Source organism: Panthera leo, chromosome A1 (genome assembly GCF_018350215.1).
Source record: "Panthera leo isolate Ple1 chromosome A1, P.leo_Ple1_pat1.1, whole genome shotgun sequence".
Classification (NCBI taxonomy): domain Eukaryota; kingdom Metazoa; phylum Chordata; class Mammalia; order Carnivora; family Felidae; genus Panthera; species Panthera leo.
In genome coordinates, this window is record NC_056679.1 from 33,190,410 (window position 1) to 33,201,422 (window position 11,013).

Below are 11,013 nucleotides of genomic sequence, written 5' to 3' on the forward strand. Positions count from 1 at the left end.
TTTAGAACATGTAAATTTTATTTCCATCAGAGCCCTTATTTTCATTGTTAAGTGGTTTTATACCAAGTGGGGAATCTGAAGTATTTCTGTAGGACCTCAAGATTTGATGAATACAACATAAGCTAAAATCATACCATTTCATTATCCTTCTTTCTCTTAAAACCAAAAGTGTAAGCTGTGGTCATCAAAGGTCCAGTGTGTTAATAGAGTATACCTACTAGCATTGTAAAAGGCATATGTCAGATGAGATGTCTGGCATGGTGTAGATAAGCTTTGATGTAAAGAGAACTACCAAGGACAAACCAGTTAACATTTAAAATGTATAAAGTCAATTTTGAATAAAGAAAGAGAGAAAAGATAATAAAAGTATCAAAAAAAGGCAAAATTAATTCATACAGTGAAATCAAGCAAAGGAAGAATGATGTGTAACCCATATTTGAAAGGCTGTTTAACCAAAGGAACACTATTTTATATCTTTGAGTATTGCATAAAAGAAAATGAGAATAGATTAAGGAGCGCACACAGAGTATATCAAAGTGGCAGAAATCTTCAAACACTTTGCCTTATTTTTCTTCAAATGAAAAGTTATGCATTATTATATTTTAACTACCTTGTTGCAATGTATTTAGCAATGGCATGGACCATACCATTGAAAAAGCTTCCTGTAATGCAGGGATGACAGATCCTGTCAATAACAAATAGTACTGGAATATCCAGTCAAGGTCTAACAATGCAAAATGGATGGATAATTGTTTTCAGCATTGTGCACTTTTTATATTACTGTGCTTCTGATCCCCTTCAAGCCAGTTCATCTCACTGGTAATGTCAGTAGACACTTGAATGGCCTATCTAGCTTAATGAAGTTTTGATAAGTGATGGTTCACTTATATGAAAGAATCTACTAAAGTGTCTAGTGAGGCATTTCATTTGCCCAAATCTCTGTGAAATAGATACAAATCTTCAAGGTAGAGTGATTAGTACACGTAAGCTTACATTGCCAAAGTCATAGAGATTTTAGGAACTGCCATAAATATCTACTAGTCCCGTCTTTGCTCCTTGGATTCAGAGGAAGCTGATAGAGGTTAAATTATTTGACAAGTTTCTATACCTGTTAAGGACAAAGCAAAAATAAGTCCAAGTATTTCTTGCCATAAAACTTGGTCCTTTCCCAGCATATCATAGTGTCTTGACATGTATATCAATTAATTTTAATTTTCCTAATGCCTTTCTTATTCTTTTCAAGTATTCCAAACAGAATAGAGTTTCATAATTTCTTTTCTTTTTATTTGAAAGGGAACATTTTAATTTCTAAAAAAATTTATACAAAATTTACAAATTTCAGAGTTGTATTCATGGTAGTTGATCAGAATAAACATTTTTGTAATGAAGAAAATAACCATTATTCTCATTCCAACTTTTACTTATGCAGGAGGTTTGATTAAATGTTCTAAACATTAATAAAATGGTTTCCAGAAAAACAACAATTAAGAGGCAGAGGAAAATATACTTTTTTTAATAATTTGCCAAATAAGACATTTATTTAGATAGCATTTAATGGATGCTCTCAAATTAAATACAACTAAAGAGAAAAAATGAGGGGATATATATTTGACAAACTTAAATATAAAGGGACTAGACATATTAAAGAGGAAAATATATATAGACTAATATTACTCCAGCAGAAATGAAATAAAATAACCATAAGTAAAGAACCAAATTAAGACAGTAAAAACTAAAGTGAATATTATAGGCTGAAAAATTGTAAAAGGTGATGATAATAATAGACTTTCTTCAATAATATGTCATAATTATAACAACTATAATGAATATTTTTGTTATTTAGTAAATATTATTTTACCTCTTTTATATCTTCAAAGTGAATTTATATTTTTAACATTTTTTAAATGTTTATTTATTATTGAGAGAGAAAGAGAGAGACAGAGAGAGAGGGAGGGAAGGAGGGAGGGAAAGAGAGAGGGAGAGTGAGCAGTGGAGGAGAAGACAGAGGGAGACACAGAATCCAAAGCAGGCTCCAGGCTCTGAGCTGTCAGCACAGAGCCTGACTTGGGTCTCGAACTCATGAACTGTGAGATCATGACCTGAGCTGAAGTTGGACTCTTAGCCAACTGAGCCACACAGATGCCCTATGAACTTTTATTAAAAAAATAATAATAATAACCAAAATAATGTGATCCTCCCAAGTGGTTCTTTCTCTCATTTTTTTTCTTTTAATTTCATTTTCGCCTAATAATATCGTATTTCTGAAGACTGCTTGGTATTATCCATCCTTCTACTTTTGACTCATGTGCTCATTTGAGGCCCACAATTCCAAAAGATTAACTTTCAGAAATGAAATTGTATGAAAATAACGATGTATGATCATATTTAAATATCATAAACATCAAAAAACTAGTCATATTTAAATAAATGAATGAAAGATGTTCACTATACATTAAGTTTATGAAGCACATTGCAAAACAGTAAGAACGATATGCTTGCACTTTTTCATACACACACATATTCACATTGATACTCCTTGCTATTTCTAGATAGAGGAATCAACTGTTTTTATATATTATTCCAACTATTCCCACAAATAATACACTCTTTATTATCATTATAAATAAGTGCTATGAAAATAAGTGAAGACAGAAAGAAACTTGAAATAATAGCAGATGGAAAATTGGAAAATTCACAAATTATGTGAAAATTTAAAAATATATTCCTGAACTACTAGCTCAAAGAAGAAATTGAAAAGGAAATTAGAAAATATCTTGAGACAGTGAAAATGAATCACAGTATAACAAAACCTATGGGCTGCAGCAAAAACATTACTAAGAGGGAAGTTTATAGTGAAGAATGCCTGCATTTAAAATTATGTGTGTGTGTGTGTGTGTGTGTGTGTGTGTGTGTGTACCAGTCCTTCTCAAACTCTTCCAAAAATTGAAAAAGGAGCACCTCCAAACTCATTTTTGAAGACATTAAAACATTTCTTAAAACAGTGTCCATAAGCTCAAAACATTAAGCAGAACATTGGAAAATATATAAAAGACTTTAAGAGATGCAAAGTACACTGTCTGAAAGGATGGACTGTAAATGATTGACAGCAATTCGAAAATGTAGAAGAAATACATTTGGGTAATACTGCCACTTTCACTTCATGAAATCTTCCCACCTGTGCACAGAGGACGGATTTCCAGTCATTATTTTTTTAATTCCAGTATAATTAACACACAGTGTTATATTAGTGTTATATTAGTTTTAGGTGTACACGAGAGTGATTCAACAATTCTACACATTACTCAGTGCTCATCATTCGAAGTGTACTCTTCACCCTTCACCTTTTTCACCAATCTCCCACCCACCTCCCCTCTGGTAACTGCCAGTTTGTTCTCTATATTTCAGTCTGCCTTTTTGTCTTTTTTTTTCTTTCTTCATTTGTTTGGTTCTTAAATTCTTCATATAAGTGAAACCATAAGGCTTTTGTTTTTGTTTATTGTTGTTTTTGAATGACTGACTGACTTATTTCACTTAGCATCATACCCTTTATATCCATCCATGTTGTTGCAAATGGCAAGACTTCCTTCTTTTTATGGCTGAGTAATATTCTATTGTGTGTATCTCACCTATTCTTTGTCCATTATTCTATCAGTACGCACTTGAGTTGGTTCCATAATTTTGCTATTATAAATAATGGTGTATAAACATAGGTGTCCATATATCTTTTTGAGTTAGGATTTTTGTATTCTTTGGGTAAATACCCAGTAGTGCGGTTACTAGATCATATAGTAATTCTATTTTTAATCCTTTGAGGAACCCCCATATTATTTTCCACAGTGGCTGCACCTGTTGGCATTCTCACCAACAATGCACAAGGGTTCCTTTTTCTCCACATCCTCACCAACACTTGTTTCTTATGTTTTTGATTCTAGCCATTCTGACAGGTGTAGGGTGATATTTCATTGTAGTTTAATTTGCATTTCCTAGATAATTAGTGATATTGAGCCTCTTTTTGTGTGTGTCTGTTGGCCATCTGTACGTCTTCTTTGGAGAAATGTCTATTCATGGATTCTGCAAATTTTTAATTGGATCATTTGGTGCATGGTTTTGTTTTGTTTTGTTTTGGGTTTTGGTGTTGGGTTGTATAAGTCCTTTATATGTTTTGGATACTAACTCCTTACCAGATATATCATTTTCAAATATTTTCACCATTTCAGTAGGTTGTCTTGTTTTGTGTTTCCTTTGCTATACAGGGCTTTTTAAAATGGTTATTTATTTATATTTAGAGAAAGAAAGAGAGAGTGAGTTGGGGAGGGGCAGAGGGAGAGGGAGAGAGAGAATCCCAACCAGGCTCTGCACTGTGAGCATGAAGCACAACACAGGGCTCAATCTCATGAACTGTGAGATCATGACCTGAGCTGAAATCAAGGGTCAGATGCTTAACAGACTGAGCCACCCTGGTGTCCCAAAGCTTTTTATTTTGATGTAGTGCAAATAGTTTATTTATTTTCCTTCCCTTACTTTGAAAATCTAGGGAAATGTTACTATGGCTGATGTCATAGAAATCATTGCCTATGCTCTCTTTTAGGATTTTTATGGTTTCAGGTGTCACATTTAGATCCATCTTGAGTTTACATTTGTATTTGGTATAAGAAAAAAAGTAGTCTAGTTTCATTCCTTTGCACGTAGCTGTCCAGTTTTGCCAATTCGTTGAAGAGACTTTTTCCGATTGCATAGTCTTGCTTCCTTTGTCATAGAGTAATTGGCCATAAAATTGTGGGTTTATTTCTTTTCTGGGTTTTCTATTCTGTTTCATTCGATCTATGTGCCTAGTTTTTGCAGTATCCTACAGTTTTGATTTCTACAGCCTTGTAGTATACCTTGAAATCTGGGATTGTGATACCTCTAGTTTTGTTCTTGCCAAGAGTCCTTTAGCTCTTTGGGACCTTTTGTGGTTCCATAAAAATTTTAGGATTATTTGTTCTATTTCTGTGAAAAATGCTGTTGATATTTTGATAGGATTTGCATTCACTCTGTTGATTGGTTTGGGTAGTATGGACATTTAACAATATTTGTTCTTCCACTCCATGAACATGCAATAATGTTCATTTGCTTGTGTCATCTTCAGTTTCTTTTGTCAATGTTTTGTACAGGTCTTTCACCAACTTGGTTAGGTTTATTTCTGGAAATTTATGATTTTTGGTGCAATTGTAAATGGGATTCTTTTCTTAATTTCTCTTTCTGCTATTTCATTATTAGTGTATAGAAATACAGCAGGTTTCTGTATATTGATTTTGTATACAAAACTGAATTTACTTATCAGTTGTAATAGTTTTTTGGTAGCACTTTTAACCTTTTCTATATATATAGTATCATGTCACCTACAAGCAGTGAAAGCCTTATTTCTTCCTTACCAATTCAGATGTCTTTTATTTCTTGTCTGATCTCTGTGGTTAAAACTTCTAGTATTATGTTGAATAAAAGTGGTTAGCATGGACATCCTTGTTTTGCTCCTGATCTTTGGGGAAAAGCTGTCAGTTTTTCCCCATTGAGTGTGATGTTAGCTGTGAGTTTTTCATAAATAGCTTTTATGATGTTGAGGCATGTTACCTCTAACCCTCCTTTTTTGAGGGTTTTTATCATGAATCGATGCTGTACTTTTTAGTCAAATTCTTTTTCTGTATCTATCGAAATGATCATATGATTTTTATCATTTCTCTTATTGATGTGATGTATCACACTGATTTATTTACAAATATTGAACCACTCTTGTATGCCAGGTTTAAATCCGACTTGATCATAGTGAATGATTTTTTTAAATGTATTCTTGGATTTGGCTTGCTAATATTTTGTTAAGGGTTTTTCCATTATGTGCATCAGGGATATTAGCCTGTAGTTATCTTTATTTTGTAATGTCCTCACCTGGTTTTGACACTGGGTAAGCTGGCCTCATAGAATGAATTTGGAAGCTTTCTTCCTCTTCTACTTTTTGGAATAGTTGGAGAAGAAAAGGTATTAGATCTTCTTTAAGTATTTGGTAGAATTCACCTGTGAAGCCACCTGATATGGACTTGTGTTTGTTGGGAGTTTTTTGATTACAGAATCGATTTCATTTTTGGTAATTGGTCTGTTCAAATGATCTATTTCTTCCTGATTCAATTTTGGTAGATATATGTTTCTAGAAATGTATCCATTTCTTCTAGGTTGTACAATCTGTTGGCATTTAATTTTTCATAGTATTCTCTTATACTATCCTTTGCATTCCTGTGGTGTCGCGTGGTATTTCTCCACTGTCATTTCTGAATTTGATTATTTGAGTCGTCTCTTCTCTTTTTAATGAGCTTAATGGTTTATGAATTTTGTTGATCTTTTTAAAGAACCAGCTCCTGTTTTCATTGATCTGTTCTATTGGTTTTTTAGTTTCTATTTCATTTATTTCTGCTCTAATCTTTATTGTTTTTTTTTCTTTTAGTGGTTTGGGGTTTTGTTTGTTCTTTTTCTAGCTCCTTTACATATAAGGTTTATTTTTTTTTTTTATTTGAGATTTTTCTTGCTTTTTGAGGTAGGCATGTATGACTATAAATTTCCCTGTTACAACAGCTTTTGCTTCATCCCAAAGATTTTGGACTGGTGTGTTTTCATTTTAATTTGCCTCCATGTAATTTTTTTTTATTTCTTCTTTGATTTCTTGTCAACCCATTTATTGTTTAGTAGCATGTTTTAATCTCTATTTATTTGTGTTCTTTTCAGGTTTTTTTTCTTTGGTTGATTTCTAGTTTCATAGTATTGTGGTCAGAAAAGATGCATGGTATGACTTCAATCTTTTTAAATCTGTTGAGACTTATTTTTTGGCCCAAAACGTGATCTATTCTAGAGAATGTTCCATGTGTATTTGAAAAGAATGTATATTCTGCTGTTCGGGGATGGAATGTTTTGAATATATCTGATAGATCCATCTGGTCCAATGTGTCATTCAAAGTCACTTTTTCCTTATTGATTTTCTGTTTGGATGATCTATCCATTGATGTAAGTGGGGTGTTAAAGTCTGATGTTATTAACATATTACTATTGATTGCTTCTTTTATGTTTATTAGTAGCTGTTTTATGTATTTGGATGCTTTGTTGTTTGGTGCATAAATATTTACAGTCGTTTATCTTCTTGTTGGATTGTTCCCTTATGATTACATAGTGGCCTTGTCTCTTGTTATAACCTTTGTTCTAAAATTTATTTTATTCAGTATTAAGTATTGTAACCCCAGCTTTCCTTGCACTTCTGTTGCATGATGAAGTTTTTCCAGCCCTTCACTTTCAATCTGCATGTGTCTTTAGGTCTCAAATGAGTCTCTTGAAGACAGTATATAGATGGGTCTTGCTTTTGCTTTTTTATCCACTTTGTCACCTTAAGTCTTTTTATTGGAGCATTCACATAATTCAGTTCATTTACATTCAAATAATTATGGATAGGTATGTACTTATTGCCATTATGTTACCTGTTTTACAGTTGCTTTTGCATTTCTTTTCTGCTCCATACTTCTCTTGCTCTCTTCGATCATGGCTTGATGGCTTTCTTTAGTGATATATCTAGATTCCTTATCTTTATTTTTTGTATATCTATTACTGAGTTTGATTTGTGATTACCATTAGGTGTATATGTAGCATCTTATCCATATCCCCATTCTCTATTCGGTTTTTGGTGCGTTAAGTTTGAATCTATTCTAAAAGCACTAACTTTTTATTCCTCTCCCAACCCATATTTTATGTATACGGTGTCATTTCTTACATCGTGAATCCCTTAACTGGTGTTTACAGATATACTTAATTTCCCCTACATTTTTCTGTGGAGAGTCTGTTCTACATATTTTGGGTTGTTTTCTAGGTTATTTATTCTGTTGTAGGAGTTACATAGATACACCTACATGTGAAGAGGTGATCTTAGGATCCTCCTACTCTGTCATCTTCCCCCAAAGTCTCTAAACTAAATTTTTTCAAAGCCAGCATTACGCTGATACTAAAGCAAGACAAAAACACTCACTAAAAACAAACAAACAAACAAACAAACAAAAAAACCCCGAAAATCCTGGATGAACACAGATGCAAAAATAGTCATCAAGATACTAGCAGGCCAATCCAATACCACAATAAAGTCATCATAAACATAACCAGTAGTATTTATCCCTGCAAAACAGGACTGGTTCAACGTACAAAGGTAATGTTATGTTCCACATTAACAAAGTGAAGGAAAAATAATTACAAGATTGTCTCAATAGAGCAAAAACAATAAAATTCCACACCCTTTCATGATAAAAACTCTCAGCGAACTAGTAATAGAAGAAAGTCACTACAACATAATAATGGCCATAAATGAGAAGTCCAAAGATAACAGATTTCTCATCAGTGAACAACTGAAAGCTTTTCCTCAAAGATCTAGAAAAAGTAAGAATGATTATTCTTGCTACTTCTATTCAACATAGTAGTGAAAATCCTACCCACAACAATTAGATAAGAATAAAATAAAATAAAATGCATTCAAATCAGAATAGAGGAAGTAAAATTATTTTCATTTTTAGATGTCATGATCTTATATGCGGAAAACCCTAAAGATTCCACATTAAAAAATATATAGCTAATAAATTCAGTAAAATTTCAGATACAATGTCATCATACGAAAATCAACTTTGTTACTAACCACTAAAAATGAACTACCTAGAAAAAAATTTAGATCAATCCCATTTACAATAGCATCAAAAATAATAACATACTTAGGAATAAACTTAACTAAAGGTGAAAGATCTGTACACTGAAAACCATAAAACTAATTTGATAGAAATGAAGGAAGGCATAAATAAATGGACATGCATTCCATATTCATGGACTGGAGAAATTAATCCTGTTAAATTGTCCACACTACCTAAAGGAATCTATGATTCAATGGAATCCCTATGAAAATTTCAAGAGCATGTGTTATATATATAAATAGACAAAGAAATTCTAATATTCATATAGATCCACAAAAGACCCCAAATAGCCAAAATAATCTTGAGGGAACAAACAAAAAACAGAGGTGGAGGCACTATACTTCCTGATTTTGAGATATCTTCCAAAGTTACAGAAATTAGTAATTAAACAATTATGGTACTTAGTATAAAGACATATATACACCAATGGAACAGAACAGAGATCCCAGGAATAAACCTATACAGATACAGTCAACTGATCTTTGACAAGGGTGCTAAGAATACACAATGGAAAAAGGATAGTCTCTTCAACAAAAGGTGTTAGAAAAACTGGTTCTTCTTGGGCAAAACAATGAAATTGTACCTTTATCTTACACCAGACACAAAAGACAATTCAACAAGTCCTGAAACTATAAAACTTCTAGATGAAAATCTAGAGGGAAATATTTATGACATTGGTCTTGGCAAGTAATTCTTATATATAACACCAATAGCATGCAACCAATGGAAGCAAAATTAAACAAATGGAACTACATCAAACTAAAAAAGCTTCTGCACAGCAAAGGACAAAAGAGTGAAAAGGCAATCTATGGAATGCAAGAAAATATTTGAAAACTATATATCTGTTAAGGAGTTAATATCCAAATTTACAAGGAATTGCTTAAATTATAACAATTATAAGTTGTTAAAAACAGATTAACATGATTCAGCAAAAGGGGAGGAGGCAAAGGAATTGAATAGATTTTTTTTTAATGTTTATATTTATTTTTGAGACAGAAAGAGACAGAGCATGAGCAGGGGAGGAGCAGAGAGAGAGAGAGAGGGAGACACAGAATCCAAAGCAGGTTCCAGGCTCTGAGCTATTAGCACAGAGCCTGATGCAGGGCTCGAACCCACAAACCATGAGATCACGATGTGAGCTGAAGTTGGATGCTCAACTGACTGAGCCACCCAGGCTCCCCTGAACAGATATTTCTTAAAAGAAGACTAAGAAGTGGCCACAATAAGCATATGAAAAGATGTTCAGTATCATGGATATGCAAATCAAAACCACAATAAGATATTACTTCACCTCTTTTAGGATAGTTGTTATTTCCATAACTGAAGATGACAAGTGTTGGTCAGAATGTGGAGAAATTGGAACTCTTGTGCACTATCGGTAAGTATGTAAAATGGTACAGCCCATAGGTAAAACAGTATGGAGAGTGCCTCAAAAAAATTAAAAAATAGAACCACTATAGGATCTAGAAATCCCACTTACAGGTTTTTATCCAAAATAATGGAAATCAAAATCTCAAAGAGATTCCTTTTCTTCCGTGTTCCTTGCAACATTATTCACAGAAGCCAAGAGGTGAAAATGACTTAAATGTCCATAAATAGATGAATGGAACGTTAAATGTAGCAAAAACATACAATGTAATATTATTCAGCCGTAAAAGGGAAATAAACCCTGCAATACAGCAACACATATGAACCCGGAGCCCAGGGTGCTAAGTGAAACAAGCGTGTCATAGAAGGACAAATATTGTGTCATTCCACTTACATGAGTTATCTCAAATAGCCAAACTCATAAAAGCAGAGATTAAGACATTGGTTGCCAGGGGCTGAGGAGGATAGGGAAATGGACAGTTGTTATTCAACAGATATAAAATTTCATTTATACAGATGAATAAGTTCTAGAGACCTGCTGTTCAACATTATGATTATAACTAATAATACTGTATTGTGTACTCCAAAGTGTTAAAAGAGTAGACTGCACATTAAATGTTCTTTCTAGTTAAATATATATATATACACACACACAACACACACACACGGGAAATAAAGGAACTACTGAATTGAGTCACTTATTTTTTTATAATCTAGACTTTTTATTTTTTATTTTTTGAAGTTAGTTTATTTTTGAGAGAGCATATGCATAGAGGAGGGGTACAGAAAGAGAGAGTGAGAGAGAGAGAGAGAGAGAGAGAAAGAGAAAGAGAGAATTCCAAGCAGGCTTCACGCAGTCAGTGCAAAACCCAACACAGGGCTCAGTCCCGTGAACTGAGATATCATGACC

At 33.0% G+C, this 11,013-nt stretch overlaps 1 long non-coding RNA gene across 1 annotated transcript in view; it reads left to right on the forward strand.

Annotated features, from left to right (window-relative positions):
* The window catches only part of LOC122199072, a 67,425-nt gene extending 57,309 nt beyond the window's left edge, over positions 1-10,116 (forward strand). Inside the window, exon 3 of the long non-coding RNA XR_006193340.1 lies at positions 10,036-10,116. This is a non-coding gene — a long non-coding RNA (uncharacterized LOC122199072). The remainder of the gene's footprint in view (positions 1-10,035) is intronic.
* The last annotated feature ends 897 nt before the right edge of the window (positions 10,117-11,013 follow it).